Raw genomic sequence first — 25,309 nt, 5'->3', positions numbered from 1 at the left:
AAATCATTGGAATCTCCCGCGATGAAGCTATCTCTGAGGGCCTTTCACTCACTCACCGCAGGCAGGTAGGTGGTCTTTCTGTCTTCTACCGACTCCTCTCCGGCCTTGCTCCCCCAGCTCTCTCTGTGCTCTGTCCCCCAAATATTCCTACAGGTCGCACAAGATCTGCCAGCAACCCTCTGATGGTTAAACTGCCGAAATCTCGGCTCTCTGCTCACCTTCACTCTTTCATTCCTCTTTTCTCCCGCCTGTGGAACAAACTCCCACACTCCCTTCAATCCCTCTCCTCCCTCCAGGTCTTTAAAACAGCTGTTCACCACCATCTCTTATCTTCCCCCATCCATAACCTTGATCTTTTCTACCCCCACTAATTCACCCCAGATCCACCTTGTTTGAAATTCCAACTTATTTCCTGGAAATCCTGGCAGTGTCCATATGTTTATACCTCTCCCACCCCCCCCCCCCTTCACATGCCTCCCCCCCTTCACATGCCTCCCCCCCAAAGCCCTCTCCCTCCCACAGATCTCTCGATGTCTCCATGTCTCTCGGTCCCTGCTCTCAAATGTTGTGTTTGTGTCCTTCCCCCTCTCTCCCCATCTTGTCTACCGCTCCCGATGTTATTTGTTTTATGTGTCTGTTTGTCTTTCTGTGTGATTAATGTTCGCTCTTTCACGAGCCTCGATCTTGTATACAAACAAAAAAAAAAAAAAAAAAAAAAAAAAGATGATGTCATAGGTCACGTGGTTTGGCAGCCATCTTGGGTAGAAAAACGAACCTTATCCGATCAACACGAAACTTCACAAACGTGATCCACTACCCATACATATGCAGAGTGATGGCATCTACCCGTTGTGGGACTATGCGGAGGCATATTAGCGACACAGTCGCATTGTTCTAGTTTTTTTTTTCAAAATAAAATGTTTTTTGGCCTAAAACACTCCCCGGCACTCATTGATGAACCACTGAAAGTTAGACGAAGATCCATTCAGCCATTTCTGAGAAAAATGGTGACACACAGACAGACAGATATACGACTCTTATAGTGTAGATATTCGACGAGAATGTGAGTACGTCTAGAAAGTATGTACTATTGCAACGTGAGTATGTCTATGAAATACATTTCGTGAATGTGAATCTATGCAATAAAAAGGAAAAGGTCTGTTTGACCCTGAACCAACATCGTTAAAGCATCATCTACACATCACGTAAACACAAAAATACCAGCATATAAACACCACACAGAGCCACATGAACACCACCCATAAACACCACACAGAGCCACACAAACAACACACAAATTCCTGGCAAGGATCTGTAATTGGATTGTTCTTTCCACTTGGTTATTGCTTTACATTGTTACGGACGCGGCTAGGATGTTAATTGGCCGAACGGATGGCCGCCGCACCCGAACAGTTACCCCGACTAACCCGATTCCTGAACGTTGGCCAAATCGTGCCACAGATATTCAATAAGGGAAAAGACAAAGGCGACACGGATGTGAAGAAGAGGAAGACAGAAGTAGGGAATACGAATATAATTTATTTGCTATTTACAACCAAAAGTAACCAAGGAGAAGGAAGGATAATAAAATAATTTACAGAAGAAATCAAGGAGACACAGTGAAAATTGCTAGCTTATCTAAACAGGCTTAACTTATACCCTGGACAGAACAAACAAAGACGGACTCACACGGGGAATTGCAGAGTGGATTGGCTGGAAGGAGGAATGGGGAGGCCCAGGCCACTGCAGGCGTCGAGGTCCCGCTCCAGGAGTCGACTCGCGTTCTTGGCGGGAAAGCCTTCGTGTACAGCGGCGCGTATTGTTCACCGCGAGCGGATGGGCGCTTCGTGCTGGACTCCGGGCTCTTCAGCTCCACTTTAATGCCACTTAACGCCACCCTCAACTCGTCCTCCTCCAATGCCACTCTCTTTCTTCATCAACCCTTCCTCCTTCAACAACAACTGTACTTTTAGCCACCAACTACCAACCAACTCCTCACCACCGACAACCACCCCTTCTGACGCATGCGCACCCGTTTTATAGCGCGCCTGGCGATCAAGACGCCGGCCGCTAGGACACGCCCATCGGTGAGCTCGCCTCGGCCCTGATTGGTCGCGAGGTTCACCGACCCCGCCCTTAGAGGAGGTGTTGGCTAGGCCACACCTTGTCCCCAGCGCTGGGCCGACTCCTCCCACCTCCTGCTCCGAGATGACCTCGTGGCTGATGGAGTCTTGCGGTGATGGAAAACCACTCGCACCGCTGGGATGAAAACGAAAGAGGACCTAGCTTATTTGACTTCGGTGCAATGGAGTATCAATTAATGGACGACATAGCCTTAACCTAATACACAGAATAAGGAAATAACTGTCAACAAGGGGGAAATCTATTATTGGCTAACGTGAGTGCTTATGAACTAATTACGGGATGCACTTTGACCTTTATACATAACTGGAGTAAGGAGGGCGATATTTTTACAACAATTTACACAACAACAACAACAAAAAAAACATTCTCATATCCACAACAATATGTATGTATCTCCATCATGTTATCAAAAGTTAATTTGCTCGCATGCAGATGTTTTTACGGCGTAACCCATAGGGCAAAGTCGTCTGGAACAGTGTTTGCCCCTCTGTATGTATGTATGTATGTATGTATGTATGTATGTATGTATGTGTGTCCCCTCAAACGTATACCAATCAGAGTTGAGGATCTGGTCACATGACAGGGTGATGTGATTACGTCTGATGCCATTACGGCAGGACGGCGGCTGACTCTCCACATTCCGCCATTTTGATTCCAATTTCGTTCAGGCTGAACATATCGTCGAACCTGTCATATATCACAATCGCCATGCTCTACCTTTACATTTTTCATTCAGAGTGAAACACAAACAAACCGATTGTTAAAATGACCATCAAATATCGAAAGCATCGGCGTTACGGCTCTTCCAACAAAACGGTAACGTATAGGCCTTAGGCTTTATGACTACCCTTCGGACAAATGAAGCCCAGGTTTCTTAATACAGTAGTGTATCGTTTCAGTAGTATCGTTTTCGTAATAGTAATAGTAATAATAATATAGTAAATATGACCATAACACTTTAATCTCAATGTCGTGAATACAAAGTTAATGGATTGAAGCGGTGTATGGTTCATGATTGAATGATAAGCAGTGAACGGTACTAACAATTGCGGAAGTAAGGAATTCGCCTCGGTTTTTTGATAGCATGTTATTAACCCATTCCTTGTGGGGTATATAGATTACAGTAGATCCTCCCTCAGTTCTGTGAGTAAAACATACCTCACAGATGTTGGGATTCCTCCAAATTTCTTTGTTTAATGTTATGAATAGCATTAGCAACTGTTTAAAAAGCTAATCATACGTGTTTGTGATTTATAATATTCTACAAGCCTGGCTACGCCGCTTTTTTCGACTTTCGTTTTTTTTTCTTGCTATCAAAGACTCGTTAGAAAAGAGGAATCTATTATGAAAGTGCAGCAGTTAACATTTTCCTCACATACAGTTTAAATTCATCCATCGCTATTCGGTTATCTCATGGCCACATCCCACATGTACCGGCTGGTTTGAGTGAAAGGTTTGCACAGCCGATTGGAAAAGAATTGTTTATGAGTGACTGTTCGGCTGTTGATTTTGTTCAGTACGATGTTAACACTTGGTTTCCTGTGATTCACTATGTATTGAATTGTTTATTACTTGGCAAAAAAATGTTTTTTGACAAGTATGTTTGTTGATCACTCTGGTGTGTGTGTATGTGTATGTGTGTGTGTGTGTGTGTGTGTGTGTGTGTGTGTGTGTGTGTGTGTGTGTGTGTGTGTGTGTGTGTGTGTGTGAGTTTGTGTGTGTGAGTTTGTGAGTTTGTGTGTGTGTGTTTGTGTGTGTGTTTGTCTGACTGCTCACTTATACTTGCCTACAGGTCACAATTTTAAACAGCTCTTCAAAAAACTTCACCAAACGGTAGAGTTGGTGCTCCGACAAAATCCTATTTATTTTTGAGATCAACATCGGCCAAAAAGTCAACAACCTTTTCAAAATGCTAAAATCCTCAATTTTCATCCGATTGACTTGAAATTTGAATAGGATTTACATATAAGCTAACTGAATTCAACCACCAACTATTTTGAGGTAAACATAGCCCAAAAGGTCAACATAGGCCAAATTTCTAAAATTGTTAATTTTCATCCTATTAACTTCAACTTTGAAGACGATTTGCATATCAGGCCAACTGAATTCAACCACCAAATATATTTGAGGTCAAAACTACTTCTACTTTGTTCTCTTTTGCCAAGTGTCACTCTGAGTGATTTTTCATTATATGTATATAATATAATATATTATATATATATATATATATATATATATATATATATATATATATATATATATACGTATATATATATATATATATATATATATATATATACACACATATATATATATGTAGTTGATGCACCATACTCATTACAGAGAAATGGGTGCTGCCAAAGCATTTTCTTGGCATGGGTTATACTGGGTGGTTTGCCATTGCCTTCTCAGTGTTGTTTGTTCGTGCTCTATCTTTTTGAAGTAGCACTTACCATTCAAAAAAGTCTTTGGTATGATTCATTTGAAGTTTGAACAACCCATCTTTCAGACTCAGAGCAGACGCTCGAACCGTTACGCCACTGAGTCTGGTGTTTATTATAGAGGACTCTGTAAAGTTATTGAGGCTGGATGCTAACTATAAATGTAAAGTAGAGTAACAAAGGTGACAAGTACTAATATTGAAGTTAGATTTTTCAGCTTTGATAACCACGGAATGTGGATTGTATTGTGAAAGATCGTGAGTATTTGGGGCAGTTTATGGCTGCTTCCGATTATCGGAGAGCGATCTCGCTGTAAGGTGCAGTTACTCGCACTATCTCGATATAGAACCGTCTTGTAGTTAAGATTTCCTTCCAGACGGTTGGGCTTTTGGGAATGTTTGTGGGTTGAATATATAAGTAAAATATGCAGAGCCCAGTGGGGAGAGCGGACAGAAAAAAAGTCATGTTGGTGTGTTGCCATTGTTGGTGTGTTGCTTTGTGCTTATTCTTTAAATTCACTCAAGTATGGACTATGCCCAACTAATGGTTGGTCATTGATCGATCAAATATCCTTGTTTTTTTTTGATAACCATACACACACACACACACATCAGTATTTTGAAAATCTATTTTTCCCATTTCAAAGTGGTTTGATATTTATTTGCGCATTAAGACAATAACACTCATGCCCAAGCTGTCAAAACCACATTTTCAGCATTAGTGTCGAACGACCGACCATAATTATGACGCAATGACAAGCCAGTCTGTAATCACACAATATGGATTGTATTCTATGGATGAAATATTTATTCTGAGCACTAGTAATCTTGACTTGAATGGTTTTTCAAGCTTCATCCCATTCATTTGAATAATTTCAAACACTCTTGAGTGGCTTAATCAAATGGTGTTACTTATCAGCATCTCCAGAAGCACCCGATTGCTTGACTATGACAGCGGTTTCTTTTTTTTTCCTGATAATCCTGTTTGCACATTTAAAGAGACATCATAGAGAACTTATAATCTCAATCGGCCTTCTTCTCTGTTCTGCTTCTAAGATTTTCTCATAATCCAGGATTGACATGTCCAGAACAGGTATCTCATGCTGTTACATCACACTTTAACGGAGACAAAACAGAAAGACAAATCCGCTCCCTGCTCTCATTTCATCTTATGTGCAGGAATACGTTTTACATGTGACATTTGGAATGTGACGGAGGCAGAATTGACTAAATGGCCATTCCTTTCCCTTCGTTAATTGTTTCAGGCTCCAGTTTTCAAATCCAATGTGGATAGCTCCATGGCAGATACTAGACATGCTTTTTGTCCAATGATCCAGGAGCAAGCATATCCATCTGGATTATTAATCTCCATGAAACATGCCAAGTGACCTCAAGCATCTTCAAAGTCTTGTGAGTTTCATGCCAGAGCTTTGGGTGAAACAATTTTCCAAACCCCCTCGAGGAGACATCCAAGTACGCCCAAAGTCACTGCTCAGAAATTCTGTCGCGGTTAGGGCACTTTAATCCAATTACATTTGTTTTGAGCATCAAAGAAGGTTGGTATCCAATGTTCTTTTCCCATGGCCGTGTTCTTTCGAGGACAAAGGCCTGCACAGAATAACCCGGTGCGGCATTCAAACAAGCAGCGTAAACAGCAGGATAAACCTGAATAAACCATCCGAGGTAAGATCACCTTTAATAAAGCTTCATGGAGCTGCGACAATAGTTATAGAAGTGGAAGGCCCGCACTCAAGTACAGACACGAATGATGATTATGGGAATAAAAGACCAGGTAGCCAGTGTAAAGAACTTTTCCAGAATACAGTTTGGGATCATTGGCATCCACATTTTAGGTGAGACAGCTGGCTAAGAATTTCCTTTGAGACTGTCGACTCCAAGAGGCAGTATTTGCTTTATTCACGACATGAATACATAATTTATTGTGGAATCTCATTGTCTTAGGGGATCAAACTATAAAATTCAGCCTTCAGCATTATACCCGCTCTGTTTTCTGTAACACTCAGGACCCAGCGGGTAAAAACTTACACCAAATGTGATCCAGGATGCTCTTAAGGGAAGCACGGCTCCAATGGGAAAGATTAAAATATAGGATTTTTCCAAATTGCATTCAGTTAGTAAATCTCAGAACAAGAACGTTTTAGCATCAGCCCTTCTTTTCGGATGCCTTTCCAACACACTTAATGCGCAAGCGCTGGAGATAAAGACACAGCAAGATAATGCCAACACTATTGCCAGTAAAGTCGAACTGTTGTCCAAGCTAAAGCAAGTATATTTGATGATATTCCGTTCCAAGCATATGGGGTGCGTTGCTGCTCGTTACATCATTTATGGGAGTACTGCTGTGCTGCTGATGCAATGGCGTCTCGAAATTTCTAGGTCAGGGCAGGAATTTTGAATTTGGTCATGGTACTGGCGATTGTCTTCTGCAAAAGTTCGAAGGATTTCTAACGTCTACCATATGTAGCTAACAGACGTGTGCCCAGCTTAATGTCTATCCCAGAGATGGCACGCACATTGTGGCAACTCCCGGCCTGTTATACAGCCGAGCAGGTAGATTTTGGCAGGACATCTGCATTGCATTCTCATGAATCCATTGGCTACAGAAACAGCTGGAGCACTATTGGACAAGGTAACATGTACAGGCTCGAAACGGTCCTCCAGTCATGCAGGGATTAAATTTGCTGATTGATGACCAGGCCTCAAGCCTTCCGCTTAAGGACAAATTAACTTTCAGGATTCAATTTCCAACTTTCAGCATTGACCCACGTCAAGTCTCGCTTCTTCTTCCCCCTGTATTATCTTCATTTTCGCCGAGTGTCCTAAAACTAAAGAGTATAGGATTCACACGGATACGTCTAAACAGAGGATGGTTCAGGTGCACCAATGACAAACACAATCAAGAAGGAAGAAAACATACCATTTTCTTTCTGAGGGTGTGTTGAAACATTTGATCACAGTGGTGAAGGGAAAAGCATTGTGGTCACCGTGGAATGTTAACCAAAAAAAGGAGAGCACGTCGGTGTACCTTAGTGAAATTGGATCTGAAGAGCCCTCTCCGATTTGAGGCAACTCTCAAAGGGTGAGTGGGGATTGCTTTGGGACGCGCAACGAGGAGTCTGCTTTAGCTCACCTTCATGCAGTCATCAAAAACAAAATCAAAACTTTTCCGCTCTCGGAAGCCGAACGTGTCTTTTTTCAAGAAATCTTTTCTTTTCAAGAATCGTTTGTCTCAAATCAACAGGTAGTGTGGTGGTTAGCTTGACACCAACATATGGGAACCTGTAATTTCGTCTTTGGCATTGAAATACATTTCCAGTCTATAAGGGACTCCATTCCATGAAATATCTCTGCGTGAAGGTATGCATGATGTATGTTTTTCGATGTACATGTCTCGTATGTCTATTGTGGATATATTTGCGATGGTGAATGCCTTGCTCTGTCAGAGTCTGCGGCTCTTTTAAAGATTTCCCACACTCCCTCCTCTACGCACTAATCCAAGGCCTCAGACTTTCCATTTCTTTCCCACAGGCCTGTCCTAAAGTATCCCAGTCCTGTCCATTCTGGACAGTGCCATGACTCCACTGTGGTCTGGTGTCAGCAAACGTCTCAATCAGATAACTGCTTGCGAGTGCGGTCAAATCCTTTGCTTTTGGGAGGGATTGGGACATCAGAAGAAAAACTTTCCAACGCTTTCCCTGCCCCTCTCCTCTCTCTTTTCCCATTTTTCTCTTTGTCAATTTATTTTCACCTTTTCCTCAATGTTGATTTCATTTTCCTGTACTGCCTAATGTTCTGAGTAATTGATAGAGAACTCAGGGTTTCCTATTGAAGTCGCATGTTTCAGTTGATTTTAACACCTTGCCGTCTTTTCGTAGGTATTCTTTTAAGGCTTTATCAGTGAAGAAAGCAAATAATATTCTTATCATGGCCACTAATCCGGAATTTGATCAGACATGATTATATCAGGAATGTAAATATGGCGTTAGATGCTTAGCAATCACCGCACTGTTATTCCTTCCTCCCAAGGTATTACTTATCACAGCAGTTGTACAGGTGGATAATGTTGCCAAAAAAAACAGCAGGGGAGTGGGAATACCTACAGTGGTGAATTCTTTAGCTGGACTTGCACATGTAAAAATTGAAGGACTGTCATATTCAGCCTTGTTTGACGCCAACCCCTCTCCTCTCTCCCTCCCACTGTGACCTACCTCTCCTCCTCACAAGATGGATGCTAGCAGAAAAGGATGATGTCAGCAACACTTAGTCAGGTTCACTATGTTTTTTCATTCAAAATTTTTGGAGATTAGGAAAACTACACATTTTTTGGAATATTCAGAGCATGAGGAATCCAAAAATTAATGTTGGCATTTGCGTAGACACCTTTGCGAAAATGACACTCAGGACAGTGATGAAGATCTGTAAAAGCATATTCCTGAACGGTATAGACCTCGTAGATCCTGTGTATCGGACTTATAGTTCAATCTGATACTCACAAGGCTGCTTTCTTGCTTTATAAACCCATACCTATAACTTCAAAGGACTTGCAATATGATGTATTATGTAATACAGTTATATCACAAATATAAAGACAATGGTTTTCAATTACCTTTGTTTGTTGCTTTTCTATAATCCTGAGCACTATTTTGAGGCCTTTATTGGATTCTTTGACCTAGAAAACATAGGATTAGCATATTTAATTAAGTCTCTAGGTTGACTTGAAGCCGAGATAGCGCAAAATATGTATTTTATGGCGGCCATTTTGAAAATCCAAAATGGCGGCCATGCAGGTGTCTGTGCAAATGCCAACATTGATTTTCGGATTCTCCATGCTCTGATGATTCCAAAAATGTACAGGTTTGCTCATCTCCCAAAATTTTGAACGAAATTATGTTTGTTAACATAGTGAACCTGACTATCTAGAGCACATTGGCTGAATCAGCCTGCTGACTTTCAGGAACCGTTTGGAATGGTGTGAGGTCGGCCTTTTCAAGCCTTTTTAAATTATCCTTTATCCAGGGGGTCAAAAAAGACCAAAAAAAGCCCTCAGCACGGTAGTGAAAGGATGTCTGAAAGAAAAAGCAGACCCAGTTTACACTATACTTCTTTCCAGCAGGTTTTGTATAATATCAAGGTCACGCAGTCGCACGCCCACTGGGAAGTGTTTGTGCCAGAGCGTCTCTTGAGATATCCCTTGATGAAGGCCCGGAACGCGATCGAAAGCCGAGGGCTTAAGCCCTTAAGCTCGGCAGGTCGTCCTGGGCTGCGTGTGCGAATTTGTTTTGTAGGCATTATCTTGCCGAACATGGACTGCCCTTCAGCCCACCAATAGCGAATTGGGAAGGCCAGAGTCAATTCCTGACTGTATTCGACGCAATGTTTGCAGAAGCACAGAAGTGTTCGCTGTCTATTTAATATCATTAATTTCCACAAATTTCCACAAAACGGAATTTCCATGATCATTACCATCATCTTCATTAATCCAACAATATCCCCGTCATTTAGTTATTCTCGTGTTAATATTTTGACATCCTCGGGGGAGAATTAATCACTCCTGGAAAGCAGCAAGTAATGTAAAAATAATCATAAGCCAGGTATTTTACTGGAAACCGATACCTCTTAATGTAGAATTGATCCAACTGTCAGGGAAGCTATTATCCTTTGCCTAGAAGCAACATTTATCTATCTCTTCATTTATTTGCAACTGCACATCTGTCTATGCCTGCTGCCCAAAGGGCATTCATTCGTTGAAGGTGACTCTTAAACCCTCTTAAACGTTATAACGCACAAACATCAGCTCTACCTGTCCACACCCTGCAAGACAAAGGTAGCCATTATAAGCGAAGGTCTCAACTGATAAACAATGGGAAACCCAATTCTACATATGGTAAGGAAGAAAGGTTTCATTGGTGATATTTATGACTTGGTGCCATACATATACTGCCATACATATATGATAGTTGGTGGCTGGTGCTCTTCATTCTGAAATATGGATCTTCCCAACTACAATCCTTCTTATTCTTCCTTACGATTGCTCTTTTTCAAGTCTTCAATTGTAAATTAAAAAATGGATGAATTGCAAGTTAAGTCCACTTTTGAAGTTGTTTGTTACCTGTCCGGCCCATCTGATCAAAGGCAAAACTAATTAAACGAGTGAGGTACCCGTGCTAAGCACGGGTGGGAGGCCAGAGGCAAACAGACAATGCAGAAACGGCGAATGCTAAAGCATGAAACCAATAACTTCCACATTCATGTAGCACCTTCAGTCGCACGTCAGACATGGACAGCAAGTTCGTGAAGGACTTCCATGAAAAACGTATCAGTTCGCAAACAAACAGGTACGTGTGTTCTATACCCAGTCAATGGCGAATCTGCATATGGTGATCCGCGAATTTCACGCTTAGAAAGTAGAAACCGTCATGGCATTTCATCATTCACTTGAACTCGATATCTCTTTTTTCATTCCAAACAGCAAAACTCCAATCACAAATTAAATAGCATTAATATAAAAAATAAACTTTCAAGAACATGGCATTTCATGACTTGTGACTTGTTTACAGATACAGAGATAACTAGAACCTCTTTGGGTGGAGCGCATACCTCCGCCAGGCTGAACAATGAACATGTTGTAGCGGCTGCCGCTGGGGTTACACAATCGCCTTGCACCTATCAAGGACGCGGAGCGATCACCAGGCCGGGCTCGTCCAGGACGCCCGGGCAGGCCCGCGCTCGACTTGCCAGGCCTCGGTCGGGACGCCCGGGCAGGCTCGCCCTCGGCTTGCCAGGCCGCAGCCGGCCCGCGGGGCCACGCCCCCTGGCGCCAGGCCTGGGCAAACCCCCTGGCGGAATAGATATATATTGCCGACCGTAAAACGTTTTTCCCAGAGTGCCTGAGTGTTTGATTCTAATAAAGCAGCTCAGATGAATTCAAGCTTTTTGTCGCGTCCATTCTTTCGATCGACGTGGGAGCCACAGCTCCTTCATTGGTGACCGCCGACGTGGCGCAGGCCTTCATCGCCACCTGGGTCGCCCGCTTCGGCGCACCGGCGGACATCTCGTCAGACCGCGGACCACAGTTCACCTCCGAGCTGTGGGGCGCGGTCGCCCGCAACCTGGGGGTCAAGCTCCACCGTACTACGGCCTACCACCCCCAAGCAAACGGGTTGTGCGAGCGATTCCACCGCTCCATGAAGGCCGCGCTCATGGCCGGCCTTCAAGACGGCGGTTGGGCCGACCGGCTGCCGTGGGTCCTTTTGGGCCTTCGCACGGCCCCCAAGGAGGACCTCCAGGCATCCACCGCCGAGCTGGTCTATGGCCAGGTGCTACGCGTCCCGGGCGAATTCGTGCCCGACGCTACCAGCCCCTGGTCCGCAGCTCGCCAGCGCTCGGACCTCCAGGAGGCCGCCCGACGGTTTGCCCCCGTGCCGACATCCCACCACGGTGACCCCCAGTCCTACGTCCCCCCAGCACTCCGCACCGCGGAGTATGTTTTTGTGCGTCACGACGCACATCGGCGGCCACTCCAGCCGCCGTACGACGGGCCCTTCCGGGTGCTGCGACGGGACGACAAGTCGTTCGTCATCGACATCGGCGGCAGGTCGGACCGGATTGCAGTGGACCGCCTCAAGCCGGCGCACGTGGACGTCGACCACCCACCACGGGTGGCCCTCCCGCCGCGGCGAGGCCGCCCCCCGTCCACGGTGCCCCCCACTCGACCGCCCACCACCTCACCGGACCCCCTCCCACGACCCACCAGGGGTCGCTTCGGCCGGGTCATCAGGACCCCCCTCAAGTTGACCCTGTCGGTGCAAGTCGATTCTGGGGGGACGTGTGTAGCGGCTGCCGCTGGGGTTACACAATCGCCTTGCACCTATCAAGGACGCGGAGCGATCACCAGGCCGGGCTCGTCCAGGACGCCCGGGCAGGCCCGCGCTCGACTTGCCAGGCCTCGGTCGGGACGCCCGGGCAGGCTCGCCCTCGGCTTGCCAGGCCGCAGCCGGCCCGCGGGGCCACGCCCCCTGGCGCCAGGCCTGGGCAAACCCCCTGGCGGAATAGATATATATTGCCGACCGTAAAACGTTTTTCCCAGAGTGCCTGAGTGTTTGATTCTAATAAAGCAGCTCAGATGAATTCAAGCTTTTTGTCGCGTCCATTCTTTCGATCGACGTGGGAGCCACAGCTCCTTCAATGTTACGTTTTGTGTCCCACTGATAGACCAGATCTGAATCCAGACCTGAACCAAAATCGAATCGGCTTGTTCTTGTCGACTACCAAACCCATCCACCAAGTTTTGTCGTAATTCATCCACAGCGTTTTGAGATATCGTGCATATCGTTTTTTGGTCCGATCATTCAATGGTGAAGAATCAATTTATAAATTCTCGGATCGAGATCCAGATCCGGATCTTCACCAAAATCGAATCATTTCGTCCTTGTCACAAAATTTCGCCCGAATCCTTCCACCTCATTTTGTGGTATCCTGTTCACAAACACACAGACAAACAGGGGTGAAAACATAACCTCCATCCATCCACCTTCAGTGGTGGATGTAACAACGATAGACTTTTGCATGCGACTCTTGCCTTGGAATTTCTCCAGCACCGTATCCATCAAACTTACATTTCTAGGGTGAGAATTACACATACTCACATGACAAAAACACCCATTTTACGAATTTTGTTATTGATAGACTAAAGAGACAAGCTCACAGTGCAATAGAAGGACAAAAGTCAAGCAGGTGGCTTTCTCAGTTTCTCAGTGTGTGAGGATTGCCTTTTAATTCATTGGGTTTGTTGAGCACAAAGCACGAGGATGATGACTCTGAATGACCTGGTTTGTTGGAATAGAGTAGAATTATTATTTTTATTGATCAAGTGGTGAGGCCTGCCTTCTGAATGTATTCACCAGAAGCTTGGTCCTTTCGTCAGACCAATAAATATCTTCTGATTCTTCTCACATTTGGGGTTTTGCAAATATACAGACATCTTACTATAATTCACCAAATGTCCGTCCGTCTGTCCGTTCGAAAGTACTGCAAAAACGGCTGAACCGATCGCAACGATATTTTGGGTGGGTAATCCTGGGACCCCCTGGAGTAAAATAGGCTATATTCTTTTTCCAATTTTCAAGTTTTTCCAAACACGATGTAATAATATTTACCGATATCAACAGTGATGTGTCTTTTATTGAAATTCTACAAATACTGTTTAGATTTTGATGAGAATTACAAACCTGCCGAGAATGCGGAAGTGGACAGATGACAGCAAGGCACGGGTTTGATAATATCCAAATACAACCGTCATTCATTCTAATGTTAAATCGTTAAACGTTAATCGTGTTAATCGTTTTGTTAAAGTATCAATTGATGATTGGAATTGAGTGAATACAATTACGATTTTGAATTCGTAATTGTATTCACCCAAACGTACGGAACTTCACATCAGGATTTAAATATTTTTTACGTCATGAATGTTCTTGAAAGTTTATTTTTTATATTAATGTTATTTAATTTGTGATTGGAGTTTTGCTGTTTGGAATGAAAAAAGAGATATCGAGTTCAAGTGAATGATGAAATGCCATGACGGTTTCTACTTTCTAAGCGTGAAATTTGCGGATCACCATATGCAGATTCGCCATTGACTGGGTATAGAACACACGTACCTGTTTGTTTGCGAACTGATACGTTTTTCATGGAAGTCCTTCACGAACTTGCTGTCCATGTCTGACGTACGACTGAAGGTGCTACAGGAATGTGGAAGTTATTGGTTTCATGCTTTAGCATTCGCCGTTTCTGCATTGTCTGTTTGCTTCTGGCCTCCCACCCGTGCTTAGCACGGGTACCTCACTCGTTTAATTAATCTAGCTTTTGATCAGATGGGCTGGACAGGTAACAAACAACTTCAAAAGTGGACTTAACTTGCAATTCATCCATTTTTTAATTTACAATTGAAGACTTGAAAAAGAGCAATCGTAAGGAAGAATAAGAAGGATTGTAGTTGGGAAGATCCATATTTCAGAATGAAGAGCACCAGCCACCAACTATCATATATGTATGGCAGTATATGTATGGCTTAGTATATACAGTATGTATGGCTTAGGTCTGACTTTTTGACAACTGAGTGCTTTTCATACAGAAGTGTTACTCTGCTAATAGAGCTGGGAGGATAGTCAAGCAGTATGCTTACTCCCTTCTAAGCTGTACAGCCTATGTTTGAATCCCGACCCAGCTATAAACTTTCATCCTGGTGTTTATAACACAGAGTAAGACATTAATGAGTGCACCCTCCCTCAGATGGATGTTAAACTGCCATCATATCTGCTAAGATTGGTTGGTAGCACCCTGGCCAAATTCCTGCTCAAACCTACAAGGGGTCCCGGCAAATGATTTAATCAGGGGCCATGTGCTGCAAACAAAATAAGGTACGGTCTTATGGACCACTCTCCAGAATATTTGCATAATCAGCTTGATTTAATCTCCCAAAGCTTGTTTAATTCATGAAGAGATTATCAAAGCCACATTAGCAGCCATCTACGTAGTACATACAAGCGAGATACCCATGCAATGTGATACATGGGAGGGAGGCCAAGATCTACAAAAAAGAAAAAGTTTTTCAGAGATTTTATGAAAAGTCCTACCCACTTTAGGACACGTTCAGGCACCCTAAAAGCTGCACAGAAAATTTAGTGGGCTGGCCTCAAATGTAAAACAAATGTACCTTCATCCCTGATCCTACCATTCAGTCGAGAACGTCAGTCATGGACGGCCGGTTTGTGAATGACTAGGGCAAAAAACGGCAAATGCCAAACCATGCACCAATAAATTTCGCAATCCTGTGTCACCTTCAGTCGAACGTCAGGCATGGACAGCCGGTTCGTGAATGACTTGAGCAAAAACATTACTGCAGCTGACCCCGACAGAAGTAAAGTGGGTAATATTTATATGATGTCATTGACAAAACTTCAAATGGCGAATCCGCAAATGGAACGCATGGAAACCCTCACATCATTTCCTCATTCTGCTTTAAACTCAATCGCTCTATATTTTCATTCCAAGCAGCATCATTCGAATCACAAATTAATACCTTACCATTAATATAACAAAATACAATGTTGCAAACACTCGTGATGTAAACTAATATTGACCGATCTGACATGATAACCAATACAGACAAATATACCGGTGAGAAAGGGGGTATATGAAACATTTTGTACGGATCGAAAATCAAAATCATAATTCTATTGAGAAATTTTTGAAACCTCCCACTCACCTGAGTATGGATAAAAGCTTTGTTGTTCGAGTAGAAACTCAAAATCACAATTGCATTGAGATATCAAACCAGCAAATGTTTCTGCCGAAGCCGTGAATGTGTGTTTACTTCCAAATTAGGAGTAGCTTTGTATGGATCAAAACTCAAAATTATAATTGTATTGAGGAATTTATGAAACCATCCACCCATATTAGGACACCCTCTGGGACCCCAAAACGTTCCACAGAAGGTATGGCATGGCTGGGTTAGCTCCAAAAATGAGGAGGTAGTTCGGGGATGGAGGGATGGACAGACGGACACTCCTGTTTTATAATATCGATGCATAAAATGGTGGGTTATTTTATAACCTACGACACGTTTCTATCTTCCATTTCCTCACCTCCCTCCCCTTCCTCCATGATCCCTTCAAGGCCACATTTGAGGTTTGAAAGGTTTGAAAACCATATTTCCAAGCTGGCTTCCAAAGCCAGTCGCCGACTGGGCATCCTTCGTCGTGCGAAGGTGGCACACCTGAGCTCCTCACCACATACAAGGCTTTCATCCGCAGCTCAATGGAATGCTGTTGTCCCCTCTGGGCTGGTGCTCCTGCCTCACACCTTGCTCGGCTTCACGCTGTTGAAACCAAAGCGTTCAGAATCATTGGAATCTTCCGCGATGAAGCTAACTCCAAGGGCCTTTCACTTACTCACCGCAGGCAGGTTGGTGGTCTGTCTTCTACCGACTCCTCTCCGGCCTTGCTCCCCCAGCTCTCTCTGTGCTATGTCCCCCAAATATTCCTACAGGTCGCACAAGATCTGCCAGCAACCCTCTGATGGTTAAACTGCCAAAATCAAGACTCTCTGCTCACCTTCACTCTTTCATTCCTCTTTACTCCCGCCTCTGGAACAAACTTCCTCACTCTCTTCAATCCCTCTCCTCCCTCCAGTTCCTTAACACAGCTGTTCACCACCATCTCATATCTTCCCCCTCCCAAAACCTTGATCTCCTCTACCCCCGTTAATTCACCCCAGATCCACTTTTTTTGAAATACAGACTTCTTTTCTGGAAGTTCTAGCAGTGTCCATGTGTTTTATACCTCTCCAACACCCCCCCCCCCCCCCTTCTCATGCCTCCTCACCCCAAGCCCTCTCCCTCCCACAGATCTCCCGATGTCCCTGTTCCCTACTATTGTACTTGTGTGCTTCCTTCTCTCTCCTCATCTTGTCTTCCGCTCCCTTCATTGTATGTTTTGCATGTCCGTTTTTTGTTTGTGATTGATGTTTGCTCTTACACGAGCCTCGATCTTGTACACAAAAAAAAAGCCCTGGCTATTCCCTTTTCATCCACTCCAACTCCACTGCCCTCAACCCCCCTGAAAAGGTACAGAAAAGGGTAAATTGCACTTATCAACGTAAACTTGAAACATTGTTACGTTCATGGAAGCAGTCCATGTGATTTGCAAACCTCTTTGCCCGAAAGCTTCGTGGCTGTGAAACCCACATTATGCATACCCTCACCCTGAGGACAAAACAATGCACATTTCATTCCTCGACAAGACGGAACATCTAACTGTGTCAATCCAGAACAAACAGGCCTCTCCCTCGAGAAATACAAAAACAATACACACAAAACTTCCCACTCGTGAATGGAATGTAAAGCACAAAGATAATTAAATAAATCACCATGGGACGGGCGTTAATACAATTTTCAATTGTAAATTATAATGTAAAAGAAAGTGAAGCACAAGTTTTCTTACTCAGTGATCTAATTGGCTCATGGCGGAGTTTGAACATAAATTACATGGAGGATAAAGACAGTGGTGGTGCTTGTACCTGAATCATGAGGACATTAGTCGGCAATGGATAATACACATGTGGTATAAGGGATTTTAACCTGGGTACATCATGAGCTTTGTTCAGATAGGAAGAATAACAGGCTGAGCGACATATTTATTAAACAAAATATAGTCTCATAGAAGAGCGAGGAGCCATAGGGCAAAATGAAATATAGTGACATATTTATTATATTTATTTATATATTAATATAAATTAAATTATTATATTATTATATTATATTATATTATATTATTATATTATTATATTATTATATTATTATTATATATTATTATATATTATTATTATTATTATTATAATTATACATTATTATATTATTATATTGGTATATTATTATATTATTATTATATATTATTATATATTATTATTATTATTATAATTATACATCATTATATTATTATATTATTATATTATTATATTATTATTATATATTATTATATATTATTATTATTATTATAATTATAATTATACATTATTATATTATTATATTATTGTTATATTATATTATATTATATTATTATATATTATATTATTATATATTATATTATATTTAAATATTATATTTATATATTATATTTGACATATTTCTATTATTACTTATAGCGACATATCTAAATATCTATAAAGCTCAGTTGACTTTTTGCTCCACCAAATAACAGCGAAATGGAGTTGAGTAAAAGGGTGAAAATTATACAGATGCTGTGATAAATAACTACCTCTGTCGGTTTGAATGTTTGAAAGAGAATAGACGTCTGGATCAATTTTTGAATTAAATTTAAATCCCGATTTATATATATCTATATATATATATCTGTGCAGCGTCTGTCCTGTCCTGTGTTGTCTTGTCACTGAACTACTTTCTCAAACCTTTGTGAAATCGTACCAAACTTCTGGTATGCACATATCTCTCCCGTCGGTATGTCCTAAGGGTATTTGTTTTGAAAAAATTTCCAATTTATTTTTTATTGTTTTGGATTTTTTTGGGGAATTTTTATTTTTCAACTTCAATTGTTTATAAAATGTGATATCACGTATATTACAAATACATTTGTGCAAAATAATTATTTGAATTATGATTGGTTTAAACCATGACAAAACGGCAACTCGGGTACAGTCATTTATCTTTTTTCTACACATCTGGGCAGTGTCTGTGTTGTCACTTAACGACTCCCTCAAACTTTTGTTTCCGTGGTTGTGAAGTGTTTTTAATTACGTTGTCGTGGTTTTGAATCACGTGGTGGTGAGGTATTTTGAATTATGTGGTGGTGAGGTGTTTTAAATGATGTGGAGGTGAGGTGTTTTAAAATGAAGTGGTGGTGAGGTGTTTTTAAATCACATGGTGGTGAGGTGTTTTTAAATCACATGGTGGTGAGGTGTTTTGAATCACATGGTGGTGAGGTATTTATAATGACGTGGTGGTGACGTTTTTTAAAATTATGTGGTGGTGAGGTGTTTTGAATTACTTGGTGGTGAGGTGTTTTTAAATGATGTGGTGGTGAGGTGTTTTTTATTTCGTGGCTGTGAGGTGTTTTTATTAACTGTTTTATGGCTGTGAGGTGTTTTTATAACGTGTTTTATGGCTGTGAGGTGTTTTATTACGTGTTTTATGGCTGTGAGGTGTTTTCAATTTCGTGGTGGTGAGGTGTTTTTAATTTCGTGGTGGTGAGGTGTTTTTAAATCACATGGTGGTGAGGTGTTTTTAAATCACATGGTGGTGAGGTGTTTTGAATCACATGGTGGTGAGGTATTTATAATGACGTGGTGGTGACGTTTTTTAAAATTATGTGGTGGTGAGGTGTTTTGAATTACTTGGTGGTGAGGTGTTTTTAAATGATGTGGTGGTGAGGTGTTTTTTATTTCGTGGCTGTGAGGTGTTTTTATTAACTGTTTTATGGCTGTGAGGTGTTTTTATAACGTGTTTTATGGCTGTGAGGTGTTTTATTACGTGTTTTATGGCTGTGAGGTGTTTTCAATTTCGTGGTGGTGAGGTGTTTTTAATTTCGTGGTGGTGAGGTGTTTTTAATTTCGTGGTGGTGAGGTGTTTTCAATTACGTGTTTTATGGTTGTGAGGTGTTTTAAATTACTTGGTGGTGAGGTGTTTTGAATTACTTGGTGGTGAGGTGTTTTGAATTACTTGGTGGTGAGGTGTTTTTAATTACTTGGTGGTGAGGTGTTTTGAATTACTTGGTGGTGAGGTGTTTTAAATTACTTGGTGGTGAGGTGTTTTGAATTACTTGGTGGTGAGGTGTTTTAAATTACTTGGTGGTGAGGTGTTTTAAATTACTTGGTGGTGAGGTGTTTTTATTATGTGTTTTATGGCTGTGAGGTGTTTTGAATTACTTGGTGGTGAGGTGTTTTGAATTACTTGGTGGTGAGGTGTTTTAAATTACTTGGTGGTGAGGTGTTTTGAATTACTTGGTGGTGAGGTGTTTTAAATTACTTGGTGGTGAGGTGTTTTAAATTACTTGGTGGTGAGGTGTTTTGAATTACTTGGTGGTGAGGTGTTTTGAATTACGTGGTGGTGAGGTGTAATCGTCCCAAACTTCCAGTCTGCACCTACCCCTCCCCGATGTATGTGCTGAGGGGTTCTTTCTTGAAAAAAAACATTCAACCTAAATCTTCAACCTAAATTGCCTATAAAAATGTAATATCACAAACACAACAAATACATTTGTGCAAAATAATTGTTTGTATTATGATTGGTGTAAATCATGACAACACAGCAACTCAGGTACAGTCATTATCCTCAGCTAAATTAAGCCCGTTCCTCAGTAACGACGCTTGGTGAGGCGAGCGCAGCGAGCTGACCCAAGTTAGTCTATAGTCTATATTGTTACGGATTCGTCACTTCCGTTGTTGTGGTTTTGCATCCACTGTAAATATCTCTGATTCCATGTACTATTATTGTGTTCAAAAGGTTTATTGTTCACGAACTGTTGTCAAAAGGTAAAAAGTTAATGTTAAAAGGAAACAGGAAACCGGATCGGGAACCGGACGATGAAGAAGAAGAAGAGGAGAAAGAGGGCGGAGCGAAGTAAAGTCGGACAAGAAGCTGATTGCTTTGCGGTCTGGATCGAATGTTGTCGAGCAAGAGTCACGAGTGAACTTTGGGTTTCCTGGGAAAACTGATTCCTGCGATATGGTGGTTATCGCTGTGACTGATCAACCTGAGTGTCAGGTTTGGCGTTGGATTCTGGGGAATCATCGTCGGGTCGTTGCATCCTGAGAACGAGCCGTCGGCCATTTTGACTCGCATGCTTTGCACGTCGAGCAAACTTTCCTTGCTTCGTCAGTCATATTCACAGTATTCAGACGTCGATCAGGGGTGTGTGTGTGATGATGCTTTTTGAAGGTTAACTCGTCCATACCCGAAGGTGTGATCTCTCAGTCGCCGTAGGGTGCCTTTGGATTTCCCAGTCGCCTTGAGGGCGCCTTTGTACAGCTTCGGGTGTGTGACTGGGCCTGTCACCTGAATGGGATTCGGGTTTCAATTCAACATCGTTCTGATGATCGCGGGAGGGGATCAACTCTGAGCTCGAAGACGGGAATATAGAGACAGTGGGGAATGTTCTTTTTCACTCACTTAGAGCACAGTGAGTTACTTTATACTAGCTGATGGTACCATCATAAGATATACATTGACTGTACTTTTGATTGCTATTATTGTTGTACTGTTGTTCTTATGTGATTTTTAAAACAATATTTGTTTGTTGGTAACAATTGGTGTTGTTCCACCATTGATTTTTGACACAGAATAACACATTTTTCTGCCGTGACTCCTCTCGGGGCTCGGAGGTACACTGTGACCAGGGGGTCTGGGAAGAGCACGTAACAATATATATATATATATATATGTATACATATATATGTATATATATATATATGTATATATATATATATATATATATATATATATATATATATATATATATATATATATATATATATATATATATATATATATATATATATATATATATATATATATACATATCGACGCGAGTGTGTCCGCGTTTTATTCAGAGATGTCTGAACGGATCTTCATCAAACTTTCAGAGGTTCATCAGTGAGTGCCTGGGAGTGTTCTCGGCAAACAACAAAAAAAAAAATTGAAAAAAAAAAGTTCGTTTTTTTGGCGTTAAAAACAAAAACAAAACAATCGCTCGATAGTGCCGAAGCCTTTTTTAATTAATGACAGTTATACACAAGTACACATTCGCATAAATAAATACAGAACAATTACCAGACATTTGAATACAAATAAATCAAACAATTCCGGAAGTGTACAAATTAGTAGAACGGCATCTTCTTCTTCCTGATCGGCATCACACTTAACTTAAACGTGAGCCACATTCACTCAGAAACGTGAGCCACTCCCCTTCCTCTCCTGCCTCCCCTCCCCTTCCCCTCCCTCCCCCCACTCCCCTCCCGTCCCCTTCCCCCTCTCCCCTCCCCTTCCTTCTCTCCTCCCCCGCCCGGCAACGCCGGGTACTTCTGCTAGTTTATTATACAAAATATAGTCTCATGGAAGAGCGAGGAGATATAGGGCAAAAGGAAATATAGTGACAGTGAGACAAGTGTGCGCATCAAGCAAAGGGATGAGGAGAGTGTTGGGAGGGTGGAGGTGACAGAGTAACCTACAAATATGATGACTGATTTATATATTGGGGTCGAAATGACTGTGCATTGAGGGGATGACATGAGATGGGAGTGCACTGTCTGCTTGAAGCTCTGGAGGGAACGGTGGGATTGAACTCCTTCCGCAAGGCAATTCCACAAATGGTGCAAATGAGTAGCATAAGAGTCGAGGTGTGCAATGAGCCTGGATTTTGTGAGATCAACCGGGCGGGCTACTTTGTTTGTATTGAAATACAATTTTTTTTGTATCAAATTGCATTTTATACCAGTAATACAACAGAATTACATAATAGGTTCTGAGCCAGGTCATTGGTTAATATGGGAGCACTAAAAGACCCGATGGGCCGTTTGCCTGTTTCACGTTACCATCTGAACCTCTCACTCAGGATGCAGGGATGGGAGGTTCAAATCCCATAGGCAATATCGATTTGCCCATTGTCTACGAACATCCGTGGTAATGTACATTAAGACCCACTGATATATACCAATGTCTTTGCCCTGTATGGTATATGTACAAGTTCCGACATGAGCCTTGCATCAATATAAATGAAAAATGAAGGAATAATAAATTCTGGAATGTTGGTTCGACCATCTTGCAAGTTCATTTTGGAATCTATAACAGCTGCAACAACTCCAAAAAGCTGCAAAAATAGGAAGTCTTTAAAAAGAGAAAAGATCAGATGAGGATTTTCGGAAAGCAATAAAATATGAGGAAGGAAAATCTAAAATGTTTATATTCAAAATGGTAATAAAGTAACTGCGAGTACAAAGACTTTGTGGCTGCTTGGTCTTTTATTAAATGAAAGAATGCATTTCCATCAGGAATGAACTAAAATTATAAACACAAGCTTTTATTGAACATCCAACTGGCTTGAACATGCGAGTAGTATTTCAACTTTTTCAAGTGTACTTTCGAGTGTATTTGTGAATAGTATTTCAGGATATACCAAGAAAATGAGATGCAGAGAGAGGAGGCCATTTTGGCCATCATTCTTGCAGAACATCCACCTCAATTTAAGAGTAAATCATTAATTAGTTAATTAGAAGTCGAACGACATTCTGAGCTCAATGTAAAATGTAGTTGCAAGAGGTATTCAGAGAAAGATATTTGGTGTTTCTCTGAACACAGCCTTAACCCTAACCTTAACTAACCCTAACCCAACCCTAACCCCAACTAACCCTAACCCTACCCCTAACCCTAACCATAACCCTAACCCTAACTAACCCTAACCCTAACCCTAACCCCACCCTAACCATAACCATAGCCCTAACCTAACTCTAACCCTAACCTAACTCTAACCCTAACCCAACCCTAACCCCAACTAACCCTAACCCTAACCATAACCCTAACCCTAACTAACCCTAACCCTAACCCTAACCCCACCCTACCCATAACCATAGCCCTAACCTAACTCTAACCCTAACCTAACTCTAACCATAACCGTAACACTAACCCTAACTCTAACCCTAACCCGATCCTAAAGTAAAGATTTGATCCTGATCTTTTAGAAGATCCCTAAATTTGGGAAAACTTTTCTATTTTCTAACAACTGAGTCTTTGTAACATCTCGTAAGTTTTAGTCTGATGGTTCCTGTTTTTCATCCGAACAGCACCTTCGCCTGGCCATGACAGCACCAGAGCCGAATCTGCTGAACTCAGACACAAAGGAAGTGCCTGAGCAGCCCTTAAGGGACCTCCCTGGATAATAGAAAGTCAAAATTTGCCAGCCATGACTGCAGAGGATATTTGATTTCACAGTCTTATGCAGCAATAACATTACAAAGAGAGCCAACACAGATTTATTTTATACAATAGGAACTTAAAACAAGATGAAGCCACTGGGATTCCCAGGAAATGCTTCCTGGTGTTTTTACAGAGGCGGAATCAAATCACGAGCGGGCCCTGCCTTGCCAATCGCTAGATCGGCCTCGAGATAGTACGAGACACAAAGTTGAACGGGCTAGGCCTTGGTTTTACATTACAACACACGCTTTTTAATCTTTTCTAAGGACTCACAGAATGCAGGCATTGTTTATGAAGGCCGCAGCAGAGGTTGGCTTTCATCGCAGCTGGTAAGTCATCCCATGAAGGATGGAAACATTTGTTTCTTCTAATTCGTCCCACGAAGTCATCCCACCAACGATGAAATCATTTGTTTCTTTACCCATTCCTTTTGACTCCGTAACAACCCATATTAATCATTGCATTCAGTACAAGACTAGTATGTGAAGTAGGTAGGGTCTTAACGTACAATGTTTAATCCCATATTCAGCCAATCCTGCACGGTGCTGCAAAGAAAATGTTCGTCATAGGGTGAGAGTTATGCTGTCTATCTCACTATTCTTGATGTAGACTTGGACATTAATGTACAATCGTAACAAGTACACATACTGTAAAGTTCATGCTCAATGTTGCTCAAATATGTACCTTGTGTACTTATTGTCATAACGACACTTACATCAAATCACTCCCAAAAAAATATCCTCTTCGTTCCTCATTAGACCTGTTGAGAATTTCATGAGAATCTCATTATTCTCCATGTTAAATGCAGATTTTTTTGTAAAGCCACCAATCGTCTGTCCTGGATAAAGGACAATCGAGACAAGAGAGGAGGGTTTGGAGCCTATCCTGGTTTGGTGACGTATTTAATTTATATAATTGGTGTTATTCCCAAAGGTATTCAGCTTAGTTGCCATGGTTGTTTTGGTAAACGTTTGAAGATTTACCCTATTTCATACAAAAGTTAAGATTACCCTGACTGTCTTGACTTGCTTGTAATATATATATATATATACACACTTGGCATTTAATATGGCATATTATTTTTTCTTGACTTGGGTTTACTTTCTGAACTCAGTATATCAATCTGGTGAGTTTATTTTACGCTTCGGTGATTTCTTTGTTAAAAGAACAATGTCACTGATTGTCTTTCGCAGCAAGAAGTCATTAACAGGATAATATCACAGGTG

This window comes from Myxine glutinosa, chromosome 6 (assembly GCF_964187855.1).
Source record: "Myxine glutinosa chromosome 6, kmMyxGlut1.1, whole genome shotgun sequence".
NCBI classification, from domain to species: domain Eukaryota; kingdom Metazoa; phylum Chordata; class Myxini; order Myxiniformes; family Myxinidae; genus Myxine; species Myxine glutinosa.
Note: the sequence above shows the minus strand (reverse complement) of the source record.